The 24,992-nt window shown below is 40.6% G+C and overlaps 1 protein-coding gene across 4 annotated transcripts in view; it reads right to left on the bottom strand.

Annotated features, from left to right (window-relative positions):
* PDE4B (phosphodiesterase 4B) overlaps positions 1-24,334 on the bottom strand; it is a 472,365-nt gene extending 448,031 nt beyond the window's left edge. The window contains exon 1 of one of the 4 annotated variants that reach the window (XM_081145573.1): positions 24,120-24,334. The gene's annotated coding sequence lies outside the window, so the exon portion shown is untranslated. The other 3 variants (XM_081145574.1, XM_081145572.1, XM_081145575.1) reach the window with 3 other exon arrangements.
* Positions 24,335-24,992: the final 658 nt, after the last annotated feature.

Genomic DNA, 24,992 nt, shown 5'->3' with positions numbered 1-24,992 from the left:
GTCGAAGTCTCCGCTCAGGGCCAAGGGCAGCAGCCACCAACTCAGTGTGGCGGGCGTGGAGGGTCGCCACCCGAGGACGGCGTCCCGCAGGGAAATTAAATCAAGTCAGTAACTAACCTCAAAGAGGACCCAGCAACTGCGAAAAGGAATTCTCAGAGCGGAAGCTGAAAGCCAGGAGCAGAACCCAAAAATGAGTCAGAGGAAACGCCATAAAAGGTCAGACGTTGGGGACGGAAGCGAGGATGCCAAGCCAGCAGAAGGCCGAGGGCTGGGATCAGGGATGAGTCAGCTCAGCTGTTCTTGAGGCCAAAACAAGGCTCGCCTTTGAGCCCCCAAGAGGGTTAATAATTCTTTATTAAGATCAAATGAGCTAAATATAATTCTTCATCAAAAACTAAATAATTCAGTATACTATTTTAGCCCATGCAATGGTTTCGTGTTTCTGCTTATTCAGGTTTACATTTCCCCCCTACTTTTCTCATTTCTTTTCTGTATGTTTTTTAATATAATTTTTAATTTAATGTGAATGCAACAGCAGCTTTCAGGTGATCCCAGGTAGATAAAAGAAAACATTTTAACTTGATTGAAATTTAAGTATATGTAATGATCTCTGGTTATAAAGTGAAAATCTAGGCCATTTCATTATTATAAGTATTAATGATTATGTGTATTACTAGTAGCTACCATTTACTGAATTTTTTAACCTTGTTTCATGTACTGGGCTAGGTGGCATTTATTCCTCACAATTTCTATAGGAGGAATTATTAGTCCCAAACAGATGAGAAAACCTGTGCTAAAAGAGGTCGAAACATTTTTTCCGGGATCTTAGAACTAATAAATGGCAGGGCTGAGATTTAAACCTGGGACATGTCTGATTCCAAACCCTGGGTTCTTAATGACTGAACTAAGCTCAATTTTATTCAAAGAATTCTTATTTAAATATGACCCGCATAAAATGGGTCATTTGCTTCATGAACATCTGCCAGAGCACTGTAATATTAAATACTTTTTTCCCATGCCCTTGGGAGCAAAAGAGAAAGAAGAATCCGACATAGCCCAAGCCTTTCAGAACCCTCAAGCTAAGTTTGAAGGCACAGTCCATGAAATAAAGTGAAAATTAGTCCAAAGTTAAATGCAATTCCTTGAATTTGAGTCTCAAAGATATCACTGCCCAATAATGTGACCCTGAGCAAGTACTTCCTCCTGTGTGAGACTGAGATCAAAACGATGTAAGCCCCACAGGATGCTCTGAGGATAGGATGAGATACTACAGGCCTCAGGTGATTTCCTCCCCACCAATAGGTATTTGGCAATGTCTGGAGGCATTTTTGTTTGTCACAGCTGGGAAGAGGGGGAGGAGTGCTATTGGAAGAGAACAGGGATGCCGCTAAACATCCTATAATGTGCAGGACAGACACCTTGCCCAACAACAAATGTGAACAGTGTTTTTTGTTTTCTTAGTGGTTGTTTGTTTCTTTTTAGTTTTTTAATTTATCTTTAGTATTACAGATGTCCCCTTTTCTCCCCCATTGACCTCCTCTACACCACCCTCACCCCAGGCTTTCACTAAATTATCGTCTGTGTCCAACAGTGTTTTGATTGAGAAGCGCTGTTGTAGACAAAGCATTTAGAAGAGTGCTAAAGGCATGCAGTAGGCCCTCCCCATTGGCTCCTGTTGCATTTACATGAAAAGATATACACTTAAGCAAAAAAAAAAAATTGTAAAAAATAATAATTTTAAAGCATAACCCTTAAAGACAAAGACTTACAAGGTAATGTAATAGTGAGAGCTCAGGCTTCGAAGTCAAGTGGACCTAGGTTTAAATCCCAGCTCTGTGTGATACTGAATAAATTACTCAGACTCTGAACTTCTGGGTTGCCTCATCTTTAAATGAAAATAAATATACCTATTTCTCTTTTTTGGTGAACATTAAATGAGGTGATTTATGCAACTGAAACATAATAAAGTTCTCAATATGTATTTTTTAAATGTTAACGTATTAAATCTTAAACAGGAATGAAGTATAGAACTTGGATTGGTAAAAAGGAAAAAAATTACCTTGTGTTGTATAGACTTAACCATATTACTTAATCTAGCTGAGACTTATTATTTTCATCTCCCATATAAGTATAATGCCTCTATTGCAAGGTTATAGTAAGAATTAAGTGACACAGCATTTGAAAACCTTCGGTAAGGTGCTTGGCACATGGTAAGTGCTCAAAAAATATTAGTTGCCTTTCCCCCAAAGAGAAAAAAAATATGTTTTTTAACAGTATCAAGGTTGAAATAAATAGTAAAAACTACCTTTGCTACAGTAGAAAGTCTGGACCCAGGAGAACTGGAATGCTCCATATAATTTATAAACAATCCACCTTGGAGGAGCCCTCTAACTGCATTTGAAAAGAAAGCCATCCACTGCATCTCTCTCACCACCCACCAGCTTTCATCCAACCTCCTTCTTTTGGCCTGGGAACGTCACTATGACTTATCTAGGTTGAAAGAGAGTACAGCCCTTGGCTACAGTTACTGGAAAAATAAAAATTGAATTCTTCGGCTACAAATTTGACTGCGTTTTATGAGCACCCAAAAGATCCACAGCAGTAACTATTCAAAAATCAGCTAAGCACAAGGCATGATTTATTAGAAGATAGTTGCCATCCTACCTCTAAAAAGTGATCATTAATGAGTGTTATGACCATCTCTGAAAATCATTGTTTGTTGGGCAGTAATACCAAGGATGAAATTACTTATTCAGTCACTGACTGCCAAGCCAAGGGAGATTATATCAAAAGTATAATAAAGGCTATTTCAGGAAATACAATTTAAATTTCAGTAAGAAAATAATCATAAACCACCCAATTCCAAGATATTAATGGGAACGCCTTTTTAAATATCCTGTATCATGTGCTTAAGATAATTTCCCAATCAAATGAAGTCAGTGTTTAGATCTCATTTACTCTAGTATTTCAGGTATGAAAAATGTGTCCATAAACAAATAAAATAAAAATATAACATAAAACTTTGCTAGTTCAAGTGGCTTAATGAGTGCATTTCCCACTTGAAGTTACTCATTTGCTGCCAGTTAGCCACTGATGACCTTACAGCAAGTCTATCAGGTGTCTTTGGTGCAGTTTCTGAAATCATTCTGCATTTTAATATGCCCACATACCACATGACGTGCTCAAAAACAACTTCACTATCTTTTACAAACTATACATATTTTAAAGGCCTTACCTGTCTGTGAAAAAATGAGCCACTTTTCATTTCTGTTCCAGAGAATAATAACAGGCCTGTACTGGAAGCATTCACCTGTGTCCCTCTAAACATAAATCACGACCAAGAAGCTCCTAACCTTTATAAACTGCAGGATGCATGCAAAAACCAGGAATACAACCTTCTGTACCACCTGCATCTATTTCCAATGTCATCCAGTGCTATTAGCTTTACTAAAACACAACATTTGTCAGGTCTCACCATACCAGGACTCCAACAATCTCGGAGGTCCTCCACTGCCCTGAAGCTCACATTCAAGGCACACTCAAAGTTCAATGTGACCTCAGCCCACTTTTCAAACACAGCCCCCTTTCTATGTGGACAATTATCTAGAATTAGATTGTTCCCTCACTGCCTAATACTGTCTGCCTTCAAATGTTTGTGCTCTTCCACCTGCTCACTGGACCACCACCCCTTTACTCTCCACTGACTCAAAACCCCACCTTCATCTCCCCTACCTATTGCCGAGGCCACCCAGGACTGTCGAGGACCCTGCAGTCTGGAGGTTACAGCTCTGTATTACCACAGATACCGAAGTCAAAGTAACAAAAGCTGTGGTAGCTGGAAGGAATCCAGCCACTTAGGAATGGCAATAAAAAAGGATCTCTGTGAAAGTTAAAGAGTTTAAACTACAGAGTTCCCTAGACCTTCCAGGAATCCAAAGCAGTAACTACTCATTCCCCGCCAGATGCCTTCTCCTAACACCAACCAAAGAGCCCCTCCAGCTGTCCTGTTCAGCCCACTTGGGCAGCCACTGGGGAGTTTTTCAGGCTCCCTAGTAATCGAAACATATTGAAAACAGCAAAGAGATCATTTTACTCTCCTCACATTAACAAAAGACTGCTGAACCCAGAATTAGAGAGACGTGGGAAAATGATCATTCTGACGGATAGCTAGTGAGAGTATAAACTGGTATAACCTTTCTGAAAGGCAATTTGGTGGCAAAATGTCTTTAAAATGTGTATAGCCCTTAACACAGGAAATGACAAACAGGTATATTAGGATGTTTATCAAGGCATTGTTTAATCGTGAAAATTAAACTGGAAGCAATTTAATGTTCAACATTGGAGTAAGAATTAAATAAAGCATAGTATGTTCATTCAATAGAATACTATGCAGCCATTTATGAAGATGCTAGAAGTCTATATTTTTCACTCAATTTTGGGTAAATAGATAGTTATAGAATAACATGTACACTATGATTACAAATCTATACAGAGGAACAGCTGGAAAAGTGTTTCCCTTGATGCACCTGCAAAAAAAGTACCTGAGTCATAAATGTGGTATTTCCTATGTTTGGATCACCTCTCAGCTCAGGTGAGTCTTCTGGTCTATGTGCTGCTTCTAAAATAAAGGATCCCCAAGGATACCATTTCATCTTGAGAAAATTCAAACTGTTTTTTACTTTACAGTTAAGGCACACAGTAGAAGAGTTAAACTATTCTCTATCCTATCTATGCTAAAATAAAATGTATAAAAATACGTAAGATGTGAAAACTGGATTTGAAAAGATAAAGAATTTTTAGAGGGTTCGTCCAGATGGTTCAACATCTAAATATCATGCACATTTTCCACATCATTATAGCTCTGAAGTCAGATACATCTTATCATCGATAGTGTCTTACAGCTGTTCTCAGAGAGTTAGCAATAATGAGCTGGCTGTCATGACCTGCATGTTCATGCAAACTTGCAGAGTATTAGTTTGATTGGAAGAAAACCCAAGAGACGATAATGGGAAACTTTTAACATGTAGAAAGAATGTCCTTGTGAGGAACGGATAGGAGCAGTAAAGAATCAAGCATTTTTAACAACATTTCTGTTGTGTGAATCACAATGCGTGTTCACTCCCCATGACTGCTAAGTATCTTTTCAATCAGCACCATTCCTGGCACACGGAGGGATCATGCACGGATGAACCCAGACATTAATGATTTGGAGTTCAACAGGGATTCAGAAGAGATAAATTATGAATGTGAATATGCTTTCAGAATAACTCATTCAATTTATTTCAGCATGTGTTCTTTTTTATGCATTCACCAGAGAGATATATGATACCAGTTATCTGTAATTAAGACTAAATATGTCCTTTCAATCACCATATAATTAATATTCTAAGTAATACTAAAACATTGTTCATAGTTTAGTTGAAAATACATTTATCTTAGTGATACATAAAATAATGGTGTATCTTACAATGAAAAGCATATCAAATTAGTTGAAATGTAGTGATAGAAGTTCTAGAAAAAGAAAAAACAAATGAAAGAACTAACAATGTTTCATGGAATCTAAAAAGGAGGAAATGACTTGTGGGAAAATAACATCCAACAAGAATTCTACATTCAGAAAAATTATCCATCAGGTGTAGAAATGAATAAAAACATTATCAGATATAAAACAGCTCAAAAGGTTTATCTTCAACACACCATTTCTTAATATTTTTTATTGATTGATTTTAGAGAGAGAGAGAAAAAAAGAGAGAGAGATCAATTTGTTGTTCCACTTATTTAGGCATTCACTGGTCGCCTCCACATGTGCCTTGACTGAGGATCACGCCTGCAACCCTGGCACATCCAGAGGGTGCTTCAGCCAACTGAGGTACCCAGCCAGGGCAACACACCATTTCTTAAGATGATATTGGAGTATGTGATCCATCCATCAAAACAAGAGACTGCCCTAGCCAGTTTGGCTCAGTGGTTAGAGCATTGGCCCACAGAATAAAGGGTCCCAGGTCCCATTCCAGCCAAGGGCACATCCTTGGTTGCAGGCTCGATTCCCGATCAGCGCAGGTAAGGGAGACAACCAATCGATGTGTCTCTCTCACATCGATGTTTCTCTCTCTTTCTCCCTTCTACTCTCTCTGTAAAAGCAATGGAAAAAATATCCTAGATTGAGGATTAAAAAAACAAGAGACTAAGTCAAGAAAGAGCACAATATGAAACTCACCAAAAATTAGATGATAGGTGGACACACCACTATTTTCCACTGAAGGTTGTGGAGAGTTGTGGGCTCCAGTCATTTGAGCAGTAGCTCCATCACCACCTCACCCAGCTTCCCAAGGATCAGCTCAAAGCTAACCTCTGCAGAGGATCAAAGCCCTTCCATGTACTGATCCACCACGGGCTCTGCCCAGGAACCATGAATCTACACAAGAAACCAGACACAAGAAACCCAGGAACACGTTCCACTTGGAACCCAACCAGCAATGGGCAGCCTAGATTACTCAGTTATGTTGGTGGTGGTGGTGGTTGTATGGGAGGTGGAGGGTGATTTGTAAATAAAATATGCTTCTCAGAAAGAAAAAAGGAAGGAGGAAGGAAGGAAGGAAGGAAGGAAGGAAGGAAGGAAGGAAGGAAGGAAGGAAGGAAGGAAGGAAGGAAGGAAGGAAGGAACGGACTATGGAAATCAAGAAACAAGGGATCTAACACAGGAAAGAGGTAAAGAAATCTGCAGAATAATTGGACTGCAGATACCATTAGCTGTGTACTGAAACCCATTTCCTCTTCTCAGGACACACAGCTAGACAGCATTATCTCAACCTCTCTTATAATTGGGTTTGGGCCCAAGACTGAGTTCTAGACAAAGATATGTAAGTGGGAAAGATGTAAGCTACTCTCAGGACTACCTCCAAGCTCTGGCTGGCATTGACCATGAAGCTCTGGAACATGTACTGAAAATAGTAGTGCCTCTAACCAGGGTCCCTGAGTCACTGCAGGAAGCAGAACAGCACTCCATCCCACTCACCTGAAACAGCAGATCAGAGCTGGTCCCCACCTCCACTCCAAACTTACCTGGAACAGCTCAGTCATGTTACATGAGCAAGAAATATATTTCTGTTGTGTTTGAACCATTACAGATTTTGACACTACTTGTCATTTTAGCCTAAGATTACCCTAACTAATTTAAATGGAAAAAGAAAATTCCAAAATTACAATAGAGAGCAAACATATGGACAGCTTGAGGATGCACATGCCCAATAAAAAGATAAAAGTATAGATTGTCAGATTAAACTAAATATATTAGGAAGAACTATACAATTCAGACGAATAGTTTAATAAAATAGTGAAAGATACTTTAAAAACTGAGCAAAATAAAATGATTGAAAGAGTTATGTAATATGAGGAAAATAAAAACATTTATAAGAAAACAAATGTAGCCCTGGCAATGTCGCTGATTTGGTTAGAACTTTGTCCCAATACACCAAGTTTTCAAGTTCAATCCCCGGTCAGAGCACACACAAGAATCAACCAACAAGTGCATAAGTAAGTAGTACAATAAATCAGTGTTTCTCTTTCTCTCCCTTCTTCTTTCTCTCTCTAAAATCAATCAATAAGTAAAAAAAAATTTTTTTAAAGGAAAAGAAATGTAATCATAGTACACCAAAGGATTCAGCTGTGAGATCATTACAGTCATAGCAACCTAACAATTAAATTAAGGAAGCAAAGTAGGTGAATGTGTGTGTGTCATCACCCATAGCATGAAATAATTATATAAAGAATAAAACTAAAAATCAACAAATATCAGCACAAGCATCTTGTTTCCACAAAAGGGAGGGAAACATGAAGAAACGGTCAAGTATTTGAAGATAATGCCTTTAGGAAGCAGGAATCAGAGAGGAAAAAGGCTACAACAGGGACCATTGCTTTAGGTGGCATATCAAACTGTAAATTTTCAGTCTGATAAGTTTGTAAATATTTATTGCATTCTTGAATGAGCAAAAACATCAAATTTGTTTGCTTGAAGCTGAATTATAACTTCTCAGAATGGCCACACTAGTTTTCTCATGTAAACTGGAAGCTCTAATTGGCTGCTTTATATGCTTCTGCTTACTTTTTAAAGACAAGATTATAGAAATAGTTCAATAGGCAAAAGCTTTCAAAACAAGGGAGTTTTGGGGGGGGGGGCTGTGAAATGATGAGATGGTCTCATGCCCTCCTGTACCAGATGAGGAAACGGCAACGCTTCTGGGAGTTTGCCATCTTCTTCAACAAAAGGGAACCCTGGCCTTCTAAGGTATGGGGTGAATGAAAAGCCTCCATTTGGGAAACGACAGCTGGAAATCTCGGGGTATCTGGCAGCCACTCCTCCTCATGTCCCATCATAATCTCCTCCATATCTTCTCTTAGGAATTCCCTACACTCTAGTTATTGCTCCTACTGCTATTACCACACACTAGTTGGTGTTGGGGGGGCACTCTACCCACCTACATCTCTTGCCAACATTTGACCTTCCCCTTAATTTTCAAAAAACAGCTAGGACAATTAAACAAGACTTCCTAAAGACTTGGATAATTTAAAAAAAAAAAAAAAAGAGAGAGAGAGATTGATAAAATAATCTGGATAATCTGGTTTACAAAGAATGACATGCCTTCTTTCCTTAACTGGCCAACTTTGTTCCATTTTAGTTACTATCTCTTTAGCATAAACCACCGATAAGCCCACACCTAAGCATGTATCCTCAACATATCCCCCAAGAGAACAAGGCAGAGAGAAAAGCAAAGTTTCCCTCCTCAGACCCACGCCCAGACAAGCTCCCATGTGCCAGTCTCATGGCTGACCACCTATCACCATAAGACTGATATAAAAGAACCAGTATTCTTCCCCCAGAGATGATCACAACTGGTCAACTTAAGCCCCTTATGTCTAGAATGCCTGAAGAGGAGGAGATAGCTTAAAGAATGTTTCTTTACACAAAGCAACTGAATAATTTTCTCAGTTACACACATAATTAGTGGCTAACCTGAGACCTGGCTCCAAGTCAAGGGTTCTTACCACTATTTAATGGGACTCGTTTTTACGCTAACTTAACACAAAGAAATCCTGCAGTTCAGGTGGAAATAAGGAGTGACTCCCCATCTCAAATTATCTTTCAAGGAATAAAAATCTGTAGCCAAGGGGATGGCAAAGCCTTTATTGAAGACATTTCAAAAACCTTTTTTGACGATTTCTCTGAGTCAAGCAGCAATTCATTCTTTTCAAGATATAGTCATTGCAAGTTCCATTCTAGGTTTTAATCAGAGTTCACATTTTAATCAGAGTTTCCCCATTTCCATAACCACTTAAGAGACCCAAAGGACTTTTTATATCTGGGTATTATTCAATAAATCACCTCTCTCTTTTCAAAACTCTTTCTATACTTTCTCTCCCCCTCACAATGAGGTTCACCTTTGCTCTTTCGGTATAAGAATATAAGAATGTGTTACTATATTGCTATCCTTTTTAAAAAAGAAAAAAACTCACATTGAAGACCACACTCAAAATTCCCAGTTAAGATACTCACTTTTGGAAATGTTCCCCCATCATCTTGTTTGCACATAATAATACTATTAGTAGAACTTATATAACACCTCTTTCAGAGCAAAAATAATGCACTTCACATCCATTATTTCATTTATCTCTTTACTGTCCCTCTGAAATGTGGCAAGAACACTTGCCTTATCCTATTTTAATGGAAAAAAATTTAACCAGAAAAGATCCATTATCCTCTTGATGTGCATAAACAGCTTCAAGGTAGCATGCCTAAATCCATTGAAGAATAAACCCTTGATTACAGGGCATTTCTGTCAATATCCTGAATGAGAATGGGAAAGTAGAAATGCTGAAATTGAGCCAATTTTATTCATTTTAAAATAAATATTTGATCTTGGATATTATTCACATACGTCATTAAATTTTTTAGGACAACAAATAGCTCAAAATGTATAAATGAAAATTTAAACTAAAAATAAAGCACATTACATAATATTGTCCCTGTCTGACTTCTCAGAATTTCACACTCATGTATCATTATCACTATAGAAGGAAATTATAACTTTTTTGCCCACAATTATCTTAATACCAATGACTATCAAGAGATGTTTTGAGCCCGGCCGGGCGTGGCTCAGTGGTTGAGCATCGATCTAGGATCCAGGAGATTGCGATTCGATTCCCGGTCAGGGCACATGCCCGGGTTGCGGGCTCGATCCTCAGTCAGGGGCATGCAGGAGGCAACTGATCAATGACTCTCTCATCATTGATGTTTTTATCTCTCTCTCCCTCTCCACTCCTCTCTCTGAAATCAATAAAGATATATTTCTGAAAAAGAAAATATGTTTTGAGATTTATGTCAGTCAGCTATCTTAACACAAAGTGACAACTGATACAAAATTCTAAATAATTCTACCTTTTAGGACCTTAAGGCCAATAATAATTAATAATTATTCTTTTTTAAAAAAAATATATCTTTATTGATTTCAGAGAGAGGAAGGGAGAGGAAGAGAGAGAGACAGAGATAGAAACATCAATGATGAGTCATTGATTGGCCACAGCCCGCAACCCGGGCATGTGCCCTGACCGGGAATCGAACCCCGATCTCCTGAACCCTAGGTCGATGCTCAGCTGCTGAGCCACGCCCAGCCGGGCAATAACTATTCTTAAACTGTCATATTTTAAGATACCTCAAGATTTTGCATTTATGATATCACACTACAAATATGATATTAAAAGCTGAGAAATATTCTTCGAATGCAATGAAAATGCTGGTTGCTTACCCAATATCCACCTTCCCTTCCTCTGTAAGATAACAAAATCCTGACATTTTGGGAGCTACCAATTTTCCCAAATTAAAGTGGAAAAAAAAGGGGGAAAAACCTTCTCTTTCTCAGACCTTTCTGCAGTGAAGGATGGCCTTTGAGACAGTTCAGATGAGTAAGATACTAGATGTCTACCTGATGCATCTTCCTAGGAGCTATAATTTTCCCTATATTTTCTGACTCAGTGGCTGTGTGACTTGCTTTTTGCCCAGCCTCTTTTTCCTGCCTGTGTCCAGATGCCAAGCTTGAGGTTCACTAATTGTCTTTCTACCAAGAATATGAAAACCCTACAGTAATGACAGTAGATCTGAAAGCACGAAGGAGCCTGAATCCTTGATAACCACCGGTACAGATGCTCCAGCCTCGGGCCATCTTCCTCCAGACACCTTATGGCGTACGCAACTCGGAGTGCCTTACTTGAAGTGGATTATATTTCAAATGATCAGTTACTCTCAAATGAATGCAATTCTAACTGATAAGACAACACAGATATATCCCACAGATATATCGCTTTTCTCTTATCATACGGCTTAATGCAAAAATTAATCCCTGCACTTAAATCAGGTAAATCCAGATGGAGAATGTGCGGATACTATGTCACACAAAAAATTATTTTATATACTTTATATCCATTTTCTGTGAATGGCCATCCATCTTTAAACTTTAAAGCTCCTCTTCAAAGTGTTTCTCAGTCAAGTGAAAGTGTGAAGTCAGAAGGAATCTGCTAGAAACAAATTTAGACTAAACGGTATCGAGGGCAACCCACCCCACTATACATTTTGCCTATAGGACAAATGAGGAAAACGTTTTTTCAAGGCTCATTTGCATTCTCCAGAAGTATCCACATCCTACTGCTGATTATAACTTAGTAGGAGGTGTGACTCACAGAAATAGTTTCCCTCATATAAATTTCACCCATTGAATAAAATTTAAAATATTCTCTAAGCAATAAAAAACTGAGACTCTTGGAGTCTTATGCTCTTCTTCATGCCATGAACAATAAAATGAAAATTTTACAAATTATTCAAAATCTTCACAACCAAGCTTCCTCAAAATGAGAGTTTTGTACACACTAGCCTAAATTTTGTAATTAAGATTAGTAATTATGAAGATCTATAAACACTAATTTTTTCCTTCGAAAAGGTAAAATGCAAAGTCCCAACAATTACTTTACATATTTGGCTGTGAATGTGAGGCTGGAAGTAACAGAAAACTTAATAAATAGTGAAAGAAACAGTTAGGGGTTTTATTTTTTCTCGTGGAATAACAAGACTGGAGGTAGGCAATGCAGAGCTGATAGATCTACCTAAGACGTCATCAAGGATCCAAGCTACATCTATTTTTCTGCTTCGTCGTCCTAAGTGCGTGGTTTAATTCCTCAGGCTTGCAAGGTGGCTGCTCACCACAAATCAGGGCATCCATGCCCTAGCGAGAAAGAAGGGGTAAGGGTCAAGGGCAAGAACCTTCTCCTTGAGAAGCTTTCTTATTTTGTTCAAGAAGGGAAGCGTTCCCCATAAATCACCATCTAATCTTTGTAACATGGGCCCCCTCAGCTTCAAGAGAGGCTGAAAAGTCCAATGATTTGCCTTCCAACTTGTACAGCAGAGGAAGATAAAAGAGAAAGCAGTGAATGGGTGCTAATGAGCAATCTACAGTATCACTACACCTCCATACCAATTAAATGTAGTGCCATCACATTAGCATCATCACCATTGTCATCGTCCCTCTCAGCATTAAGTGCTTGTTCCACAAATTGTGCTACGTTGTATCCATACAGTTGAGTAGTCCTAATTCAATCACGACCTCTCTATTGCAAATTTCTGACCATATCAAGGTATTATAATAATTTCAAACTAAAAGATTAGTTCCCTGAAGAGCTTTCTTATGAATAACACTTAATTACATAGATATATCAAAAAATTCCCCCAATGCATCATATAATACCTACTAATCAAAAGTTTCACCAAATCAGAATGCTGCAAAGAATCTTAGAGGTTATCATAATTCAAAGTCTTAGTTAATACCCTGAGGCTTACAGAGGAAATGTCATTTGCCCACTTAATGCATAACAGAACTGGAACTCAACACTTCCGATTCTCAGTATTCAATTACAAAAGAGTAACCCTGAAAAAAAATCCCTTCAACCTTTCAAAAGATGTAAAAGCACTAAAACAAAACAAAACAAAACAAACAAACAAAAACACAATTATTTCTTTTTGTTTCCATTTTTCTGCATTGAATTTTTTACCCTAGTATACATTATGGCTCTTCAAGTCATTTCAGGGTCTTACATCTCATCCAGGGAGTTGTACTAGTCACAGAAAATTATATAGGAGCTTCCTTTAAGTATATATCAGCAGCTTCCTTAAAAGTAATTTCAATTACCTTAACAAACACTGGCCTCACTTCCTGATCTCCGAATTCAGGGACATTTATCATTCTGTGCTCTTAAATTATTTTGATCTATAATGTAAGAAAAACATGGATGTGGTTTTTCCTCATACTCTCATAAATTCCCCAGTAAATACATCAGCTGCCACTCTAGGCTTTCTTCTTCCAGCTCCTACCATTTTGTATGGGTGAAATCAGGTTTAAATGACCACCCAAAGGGACACCTTACTAGAGAAAGGGAGAATTTTCTCCAAGGAGCAATGTTTCTCCAAGAGGATGACAGCAGACAGGAGCAGATGAAAAAAATCTTGAGGTGTGTCTCTATGTGTGTATGGGGGAGGAGGGAGCAAGTATTGTGGGCTGAGTTGCCTGTTTCTATTTCCCACAATCTGTTGTAACACCTGCTGAGGGACTGTTATTTACCCACCTAGTGGCATAGCTGGTCCTGCTATATCTTTCTCACCTACTGGCTCTCTAGAAACTGCAGGAAAACGAATTCCTCAGCACAGCAATGCACTGTGCCAGGACAACTGCTGCAATAAACAAGCCTCTAAGGGAGAGTCTGACTGCTGAATGAGGCGTTATCCCTGTGTCGCTTTCCCTAGCAGAGAGCATTCACAGACACCACATGGCACAAATAGCACAGAAACAGTATTTAGTGATCATCCCTTGGAGTTCATAAATCCCCAATATTGTATGCACATTTTTGAATTTATGTTTATTTTTCTGGCCCATATGTTCATCAGATTTTCAAACATGCCTATTTTTTAAAGAGCGCTGTCATGCTGTCCCAACTTGTTAAAGTGTTTGTTTGTTTTTTTCATTAGAAATGGGAACTGAGAAATCATGCCTCAATATAAAATTTTGACATCTTCTAAAAAGAAAGTTATCTTTTAAAGAAAACATAACATTATGAAATACTAAGAATTCAGAATAAGCAAGCCCTGTTATTACTGAACTGAAGGAACTTAGGCTGCTTCATGGCCTTCAAGGTATTCGTTTTCCTAAATATCAAACAGTAAGGTTGAAATAGGTGATCTCTAAGTTCACTTTCAGCTCTAACAAGGCCAGAACTCTATGAATCAGCACTGTAGTATAAACCAGGAGAGCCAAAGACAGAATCCTGGTATCTTTTCCTTAATCCACTCAAAATATCAGCAAGTTGCTTGTGCAAATAATGTCATTTATTTTCTCTACAGTTTAAAATGTCCATCTGATGAAGGATTTTTTTTTTTTTTAGCATTTCCAAGATATGGCAACAGATGAGAGCTACTAATATTTTTCAAATGCTTTAAGACAAGTTGGGAAAACATGCTTGATAGAGAAAATATCACATACATAGGTTTTTGTCTAAGATTCCACTGATAAGATGTGGCTTAACATTTACTATCCAATTACAGTAAGATTAATTTAAATCAGATGTGTATCGGTTTTTTAAAGTGAGGCTTCATCTATGTCTCTAGAACAAATCCGTATTAGTGGAAAACACAAACTAGTATTTTCAACTACATTAATAGAGAATGTGATTAAGGAATTGAACTAGAGTGTTTTTAAAAAGCATGTATTTCCAGTCCAGCTAAGATGACATACACTCATCTCTCCAGGCCTCTCCCCACTTAGTACAACTATAAACCCTAGAAATAATGCAAGAGGCAATCAAAGGAGGACTCCAAATGGTGAAAAGAAAGAGGTGGGCTGGTTGGGGACCCTTGGACTAGAGGAATAAAAGAGCAATAGATGCCTTATGACTCCCTACCCAACAGCAGGTCACCACTCCCTACCCAGGCCAGAGTCACCAATTCCCAACCTAGCAGATGATATAGGTTCCTCCCCTGTGTCTAACTGGGGCCCAGCCAATACCACCAGATGGCTTCATAGCACTGACAGGGGGAATCCTGCCACAACGAGCTCCAGGCCCAGAAATCCCTTCCCTGCAGGCCAAGAAATCCCTTCCCTCACCTAGAAGCACCAGCAGACCCAGCCTGGGAGGTTCCTTCTACCCCTTCCAGTGGCATCCACAGGGTACAGTAGGAGCCCCCAAAGCACCAGACATGCCAGGCAGACTCAAACAGCAGCATAAAAACCTCTGGAAATTAAAGTGTCATTGAAACCACAGTGCACAAAAAGTAATCCAGGACCTGTGTGCTAAACCTAAACAAGGTGACTACTAAAGTATAAGGTTTAAATAGGACACAGAGCCTCCTAACATTGTAGCCAAAATGTCCAGGATACAATCGCAACTTAAATGAGAAAAGACAATCAACTGACACCAACACTGAAGTGAATCAGGTATTAGAACTATCTGGTATGGATTTTAAAGCATCCGTTATAAAAATGCTTCAACAAGCAAACTCAAAGTCTCTGGAAGCAAATGAAAACAAAAACAAAAACAGAAAACTCAGCAACGATGTGTAAGTTCTAAAAAAGACCAAGTGGCAATTACAGAACTAAAAAAATACAATAACCAAAATAAAACACTCCCTGGATGGGCTGAATAGAGGAGATAACAGAGGATAGAATCACTTGAGAGCAGATCCATAGAATTTTTCCAATGTGAACAAGAGACAAAATAGACAAAAATCTTTTTAAAAGATTAACAGAAGCTCAGGATCCTGTGAGACAACAACCAAAGATCCAACATCCATGGCATCAGAGACCCAGAAAGAGATGAGAAGGACAGTGGAGCTAAAAGAGTAATTGAAGAAAAAATGCCAGGAAACCTCCCAAATTTGGTGAAAACCACAAACCTATAGATTCAAGAAGCTGATCAAACTCCAAGTAGAATAAACCCCCAAAAAATCTATACCAAGACACATCATTCTTTAGCTTCTAGAAAACTAAAGACAGAGAAAATAACCTCAAAACCAGCCAGAGAGAAATGGCACATTGCCTTTAGCCTGGCATCTACTCAACCGGCAATGCCTTTCTCTTCAGAAAGCATGGAGGCCTGAAGGAAGTGGCATGTGTTTCCAACGCTGAAGGGAAAGAAGGGTCAACCACAAGTTCTTTCCCAGCGTGAGTTGTGTAAATCACATTCAATGATTGAAACAAAAAATATAACACTGTCTTATACTCAAAACAATGGCATATAAGAAAGGAAAGGAAATAGACATATATATATTAATATATGTAGACATATGTGACATATATTAGTATATACATGACATATATTAATATATATTAATATCCAATATCCAGAGCAACCACTGAGAAAACTATACCAAGAGATATACTTGAAACACTAGAAATAAATCAAAACGGAATCCTATAAAATGTTCAAATAACTTACAGGAAGGCCAGAAAAGAGAAATAAAGAAAGAAGGAACAAAGAGAAAACATAGTAAAATAGCAGACTTTGACATAATGCAGAGAAACTAGATCACTCAACATTACTGCTGGAATGGAAAATGGTACGATCGCCCTGGAAAAAAGTTTGGCAATTTCGTATAAAACTAAGCATGCCATTACCATAGGACCCGACAATCACACCCTTGGGCACTGAACCCTGAGAAATGAACTTCCATCCATATGAACACCATACACAAATGTGCATGGCAGCTTTAATCATAAGAGCCAAAAGCTGGAAGCAAGCCGAAGGCCCAGACATGCCGGGAATAGCACTCTGCACCAAAAAGGAACAGATTTTGGACACATACAGCCACGTGGGCGCATCTCCGGGGAATAATGGTGAGTAGCGGGGAAAAAACAATCTCAAGGATTATAGAATTTATGATTCCATTTATATAACATTTTTGAAACGCCAAAATTATAGAGATGGTTGTCAAAGGTTAGGAATGAGGCCAGGGGCTGGAAGGCAGATGGGCGTGGTTACGAAAAAGGCAGCTCGAGGGATCCTGAGGTGACGGAACAATCCTGTACCTTGAACGCGGTGGCAAATGCACAAACCTACACATGTGATAAAATTGCATAGAACTAAACACACACCCGAATGAGTGTAAAGCTGGTGAAATCTGAATGAGATCTGTAGATTGTATCGATGTCAATTTCCTGGCTGTGATATCGTATTATAGTTTTTCAAGATATTACTCTTGGGGAAAACTGAATGACGGGTTCACAGGATGTCTGTATCATTTCTTACAACTGCATATAAATCTACAATTATCTCAAAATAAAAAAGTTAATAAAAAAGTACTGGATGAAAATTGTGGGAAAATGGGTCTTTCACCCAGTCTCAAAGTATCACTTCACAGAGTATTTATTAATCTCAAAGTAAAAAAAAGAAAAAGGAGAAGTTTGGCAGGTACCACCTTTCAAGTAATCTATCTTAGTCACCAAGAATGAAACAAACCACTCTCCTGCTGGGATGCAATTGGAAGCACACCTCACCTAAGGGGGAGTGTTCTTGCTAAAAATGTTTAGCCCGAACCTAATAGAGTGAGTAACTGTTAGACAAATCCAGTCTGTGAGGCACTCTTATAAGGCAACTGCTCTAAATTGAATGCAAATGTTAATGTCACATAAGGAAGGAAAAAGATAAGGGGACTAATATAATCAATTTTTAAAAAAATAATGTGAGAATATTGGGGGAGGGGGAAGAAAGTAACTGAAAAGAGTCGATGCTCAGTGTATATAGTCACAGATAGACATCTTATTCCACGAGCATGGCAGCTGAGTTAATGTGAACCAAACTCCCTTCTTCTGCAAACACAGAGATACTTAGATTTGTGATCCCATTTTAGGAATATATCCTAAGAATCCTGAAACACCAATCAGAAAGAATATGTGCACCCCTATGTTCATAGCAGCATTATTTACAATAGCTAAGATCTGGAAACAGCCTAAGGGCACATCAGTAGATTAGTGTATAAAAACGCAGTGGTACATTTACACAGTGGAATACTATGCAGCTATAAAAAAGAAGTATCTCTTACCCTTTGGGACAGCATGGAGGGACATGGAGGGTATTATGCTAAGCAAAATAAGCCAGGCAGAGAAAGGCAAGTATCACACAGTCTCACTCATATGTGGACTCTAATGAACAAAATAAACTGGTGAACAAAATAGTTCCAGAGACATGGAAGTATGGAACAGACTGAAGGATCTCAGAGGGAAGAGGGGAGGGGGGAGGGACAGGAAGAGATTAACCAAAGAACTTACATGTATATAAGCATAACCCATGGTCACAGACAATAAAGCGGTAGGCCTGGGGGGTCAAAGGGGGGGAAAGGGAGACATATGTAATAATTTAAACAAAAAGATAAATTAAAAAATAATTTTAAAAAAATAAAGAAAATACTACAATTTATGATTCACTTTACTGTGATAGATATTTAGGCTATTATAAATAAAGTTGTTAAAAATATTTTTAAGATAAATAAATAAAAAGACAAAAAAATTGAAACAGTTTAAATAGTTAAGATTGAAGAAAGAAAAGAATAATTTGCGAGGATTAGAACAGAAAGGAAACAAATACCAGAAGAGTAGGAACATAAACTGGCAATACAGAAATCCAAAGTGATACAGAATTTAAACATAGGCATTAATGCCTAGAGACTGGAGATTTCATGTGTTTGGGGACAGATAACTTAGTTTGGGGCCCATGAAAGGAAGGTAACTGGAGCTGAGACCTATGTATGAGGAGAACCCTGGAAGAGTTGACCCTTTAGTTTAAGAAGGACCAGAAGCCTGGCCTAGAAGTAGCAAGAAAGCTTATCTCTTCCTAGGGCTCTGGATAGAAGGGTAAAAATATTCCTTGAATTAAATCCCTAAACAGAGACACATGCCATTTGAACTTACATCATCTACATGGTATAGGAATTTCAAGCCAAGAAATTAATATCAAAGCTGAGCCTACGGATGTTAACTAGACTTAATGCGGTGATCATCTCACAGTATATAGAAATATCGAATAGTTATGTTGTATACTTGAAACTATGTGTCAATTAAAACTCAGTTTTTAAAAAACATTTTTAAAGCTTATCCTAGGCCAGTAAAACCTTTGGGATGTTCTACAGAAGCAAACAAAATATCACTGTACAGGGAAACTTTCAAAAGTGGGGAAAATGCGACTACTACAGAGAAAAACCAAAAGCAAAAACCTGGCTGAAGATGAGCTCGTAATCCAAGTAACAAAACACATGAGGAAATCAGCCACTTTAAAGTGGACATAGGGTTCTGGAAGAACCCCGCCATTGGGATGTGACTCCCAGAAGAAGTTAAATAAGAGAACAATCTAAACTATAAAATAAATACAGGAATAATTATTAATGAGATGAAATAAAAATAGAATCCGTAATAAAAGAATAAAAAACCTAGAGGGGAAAAATGAGTGGATATGAAAAGGCATCAGATAGCACTTTTAGAAATAAATAAATCATAGCTCAATGGACAATTTAAACAAGAAGATGGGACATCAATGAAGAAAGAATTAGCTGGAAAATAGGCCTGAATAATTACCCAAATGCTACTTTAAAATACTCCCTAACTGAAAATAACACAGAGGTAATAGGCACTAGAGGTAAAACAAGAAGGTCCCTCATATTTCTAATAAGAATTCCAGAGGAAACAATAGATAGAATGGAGGCAAGGTAATGATGAACTATGCCACAACATTTTAATAATTCAAGAAATACAGGAGTCACCCGATTAAGGAAGCATAAGAAATTCCAAGAAGAAAAAGTAGAAACAAACCCACACGTGGGTTTGCAGCAGTAAAACCGCAGAACACAACAGACAAAGAGTAACCTTAAACACCACCGAGAAACAACCTCTCATCACCAAAAATAGAGACTGAAAGACGGTGTCTCCAAAATGAAGAGCAAAATAATTGTCAACTAAAAATTCTGCTCCCAGATCATCCATTATCCAAGTGTTAGGATGAAATAGTTTCCAAAAGATATTAAGAGATTTTTATGATTTGCATATGCTTATCAAAGAACTACTTCCAGAAGAAGGACTCTGAATCCAGAGGGAAGGAGAGAACGCAATAAGCAACAGTGGGCGTGGGAAAAGTGGGTACATTTAAATAAGCATTGACTATAACAACAATTTTTTAAAAAGAAAAAACTAATCCTATAAATATTGCATAATAGGTGTAAAACATGTGGTGGAACTATATCACTAGACAGTGTTATGAAATACAGAGTATGATCAGAAGTATAACATGGTAAGTCCCTTAGATTATTCAAGAGGAGAATAGATATTTTGATTAATATTATCTAAGGTTAAATATGAATGCTAAAAACACAAAAACAGCCACTAGAAGAACAGAAATGGGATATGTGACATTCAAATCAAACGGTGTAAAAGAGACTAAAGAAACTGTAAGTGCAATAAAAGGAAGAATGATAAAACAAGGGGGACAGAAGAGGAACAGGGACATGGAAATGTCCTCCAATGAGAAGTAGCACTATGATTTCAAAGATAAAAGGTTAAAACTAACAAAATGAATGTGCATAGAGGAAGTGTCATTACAGATTGGCTTCCCTGGGGAAGCCGACTTGGAGATGAGTTGAGCATGCATTTTTATTAAGGACTGCCTGCCTTGCTATTAATATCTGGAAATGGAGAAAGGCGCAGAAATGGGGAAAGGGAGACGTGGAATCGAAATGCAAGCCCCATGGGGAGTTCCAGAGCTAGCACGGTCTTTCAGAGTTACTGGTGTTGGGCTGAGGTGGCCTGGCCTCTATACTCCCTCAAGGATCAGCCACTGGATGTGAGCTGCCCTGTAAAGGAGCAAAGGGGCTTTCTGCAACTCAGGCAATCCTCCAAGGGACTGACCCTTCAAGGACATCTACTGACAGCCATCCAGGAAGCTGAAGCAAAACAACTCTTCCTTGAAGGGGGGATTTGACACATCATAGGGTCTGTCATATTACCACAAGGGGAGTGACTGCAACACCAGTTGCTCAGAGGAACCCATTTGTCCTGTGATCAACAGCATCTTCAAATTCTGCTCCTCAAATTTCCTTGGAAAGAGCATGACATTTTATGCCATAATAATAAAAGATAAATCCAAATTACTAACCCTCAAATCTTTTACTCAAAACTGCATCATATACTCTTGCTCCCTAGTCAAAGTAAGCCAAATAAGATATTAAGAACAACCTAGAACTCTATTCCTTCACAATTCTAAATCTTCATTTTGTAAACCAAAATGAAAATATCATTTTTGTGTCTAATATTTTTATCAAGCCTGAATCCTTGCTTGTGCATACCATTATTATTAAAAACCTGTCTCTAGAGAGGCAAAGGACTCCAAGATCAGAAAACCACATATGATTGATTTCTTACTTCTTAAGTCAAAGCCAACTCTATTTAAAAGAAGCAAGCATGCCCAAGTGGGTACCCTCCAGAGAAATTTAAGATACTTCATCTTTGCAAAGTATATCAAGTTAGAAATAAACTAAAAAGCAAATCAGCTGAGAAAAAAATACAAGCAGACACATTGTAAAAATGTTTAAGCTCACAATTGTAATAAGGAATACAGGGGCAGGCACAATAGGTTTACAGCTGTAATAAAATAAATAATACAATAATTAATAAAAATAATACAAGAATTTTATTTATTTATTTATTTATTTATTTATTTTTGTAATTGGCATTTTTGTTTAAAAAGAAAAATAGCAGAAACAGTCAGCAAATATGTTACTAGTCAAGTCCTATCACTGCTGATTTGAGGAGTTGAAGAGGCCACCGTTACATTGAAGACACATGTTGACATTGAGGGGCTCTCTCTTGGGATATCAGAAGATAAATGAGGTACCCTCAGAGGGAAGTGCAGTTTAATTTCTTTTTACCTGAAGTTAAGTCACTTGCCTTTCCTACCTTCTTGTCATTTAAGTACAGATAAATTCTAGACCCCTCCCTACACCTCGGACCTAAGCAAAATCACTTTGAAGTTCCCAAATTGTTTTTCTCAGAACGATCAGCTTTTGGTAAAAGGAAAGAGGGGAATGTGGATGATCGACTAAAAAAAAAACAGCATTCTGGATTTTTAAGATTTTTAATGTGCCTTTTATTCTTGCAGTGTAGCCCTGGGTTTTCAAGTAGCTGGAAACCTCTAAATTTAAAAGATGGATGTGATTCACAGAAGAGTTATATTGTATACAGATCTAAGATACACAATGCGTAGATTAACCATTTCTGTTCAGTGGCATCATATGCATGTGATGTAAACATAATATAAATGTAATATTAGGTGAGAGTCTCAAAGGACTTCTGTATAATTACCCCTGGCTTGTGTGTATATTATATATAGTATAATATCTACTATATTATATATTATATGTGTATTTTACTTTATATAACACATTATATGTTACTTATATACCTATATTTGTCTTTAAAATGAGCCACGCTGTAATTCAGAGCTATTTCTGTGTTCTCTTATACTTGTGTTAAAGCTATTGACTACAGCGGGTTTTGATTTTGTTTGAAGTATGGCACATGGGGGGGGGGGGCCTGTGAAAAAGGGAAGGAAGGAAGCAAAACAGGAAGATGGGAGAGGAAGGCAGGCGGGAAGGAGAAGGGGACCCCCCCACACCCCCCACACACAGTTGTAGTTTAGGAGGCGCCAAGCCCTGAGCCCGCTCAGCACCCCCCAAACGTGAGGCTGAGCTTCCCTGAAAGTTCCCGGCGGAGCCTGCCCTGCGCCTCGGCCGCGGGGCGCCCCCCTGGAGCCCCAGCCGCGGGGCGCGCAGCACCCTCCGGGGCCGCAGCCCAGCAAACTCTTGGGTACCCCAGGTCCCCTCCCGCGCCGCCGCCCACCGCCGGGCCCCGTGCGCCGGCCCATCACCCACCGCTGGGTGAGCCCCTGCCTTCGCCACTCCCCCGCGGCTCCCTCTCCTTCCCAGGGGCTCGCGGGAGGTCCAAGGCCGAGGCGGGGGCGGAGAGGCAAGTGGAGAAGAGAAAGGGCCGGTCGGCGGGTTTACTACAGGGGGAGCCCACGACGCCTCAAGACCACAGTCCCTGCGAGGCCCGCCCCGCCCCTGGACCCCCGTCGGCCCCGCGGCGCGCTGCACGGGCCATTTCAGCTTGGATGTGCGACGAAGTAAGAGAAGGCGGGGAGACGAGCCCGCCGCCTCCCGCGCACCTTACCTGGGGCTCCCCGCGCCGACGCCTCCCGGGCTCGCTCCCGGCGCCGCCGCCGCACCGCCTCGGCCGCCGCGCTCCGGGCGCCCGGGCTCCGGCCGCCGCTCCCCCGGCGCCGCCGCCCGCGCTGCGCAGGGCGCCTCCCGCTCCCGGGCGCGGGCCAGCCCCGAGGACGCCGCGCGTGCAGCCCGGCGGGCGCGGCGGGAGTCCGCAGCCGCCGAGGCGGGGCCGGGGGCCCGGAAAGGGGCGCACGAGCCGCGGGTGGCTGCGGAGGGGGCGCGCGGACCGGCCAGCGTCCGGGACCCAGGCCTGGATCCTGCGCTCCTCTCTCCCCAACGGCCCCCCAAGCCTCCTCTCTGTACCCCTAGAGCCCCCTCCCGCCCGGAGGAGACCGCTCGCCGGTGGCACTTGGTGCGCGGCTCTGCGCTCTTCAGCCCGGCGCGGGGAACAACAATGTGATCGTAGGCACGGACCGGAGGCTGTGTAGTAGGTTGTAACTGCCGAGGCCCCCACCTGTCAATCCCGAGGAGCGAGACAGCCGGTCCCCAGCCGGCCGGCCTCTCCCCGAGTCCGCACCTCGCTCGTTTTCCTCCCCCGCCTACCTCGCCGACCCCCCGCAGCACTCCGCCCGCACGACACCCGGGGAGTTTTGCAAAATAACCCTCACTCTCAGCCGGGAGCTCACGGCATCTCTCTTCCCACCGGAGCTGAAGGATTACGCACAGCCCTGCGAGCCTATCCAAAGCCGGATGCTGAAAATCCTGGTTTGAACCCCAAACTCGCTGCCCCCCCCGCCCCCATTCATAATCCCAGCGGCCGTCTGCCACGACTCACCCTCCCCCGCCGCCCGCGCGCCGCGACCCGCGTCCCCGGAACGCGTCAGTCACTCTTCATCTGCCAGGAATTCAGCGCGAGCAGCTCCGCGGACGCGGCTGCACAAAGGGGGTGGGGGGCGGGCTCCCGGGGCTCGGGGTCGGGGGAGGTGGAAGGAGCGGGCTCGAGGGTGGAAAGTCCGCGGCTCTCCTGTTGCACAAAGGAGCTCGGGGGGCAAGCGCAGTGCCGCTCAACCGACGGGTCAGATCACCTCGGGGGAGGTGCTCCATCAGGACACACCGGGAGTGGGTCCCTCAACTTGGGAATTTTGCGTGAACTAGCAACAGGCACCCTGGAGCCCGACGGCCCAGCTTTGGAAAGAGCGCAGGTGGGCGGAGGCCAGCTATTGGGGGGGGGGGCAGGGGTACACAGGTTTCATTCCCCCAGTTGTGCAGCCCATTTCAGTCCGAGATAGAGAAGAAATCTGGCAATAAAATGGGGAGGAAGATAGAGATACGATGACTGCTCATTGAACTGCTACAACTACCCAGAGACCAGACAGACTTCAATGGTAAAACTGGCCCGTTTCTCAATTTACTCTAATAAACACTATGGAACACCCATTTTGCACTAAACACAATACACTGTGCCAGGTGCTGGGGCGCAGTCTTTTCTCCCAAACCCCAAAATGGACAATACAACTATTACACAATAGGAGCACACACCAATCACATTCGTGGGGGGAATTTTCTCTAGTTGGAGGGCAAATGGGTCAGGGAATTAGATCCCTTCTGAACTGTGTATTAAAAGGTAACTGGAGCTTGCCAAAGAAGTGGCAGTTACCTTCTATTGCTCGCCCATTAACCCAAACCAGCTTTTCCTACACCCATTATG

The sequence above is a fragment of the Miniopterus schreibersii genome (assembly GCF_964146895.1).
Source record: "Miniopterus schreibersii genome assembly, chromosome: 8".
NCBI classification, from domain to species: domain Eukaryota; kingdom Metazoa; phylum Chordata; class Mammalia; order Chiroptera; family Miniopteridae; genus Miniopterus; species Miniopterus schreibersii.
Note: the sequence above shows the minus strand (reverse complement) of the source record. Positions and strands in the feature narration are given on the sequence as shown.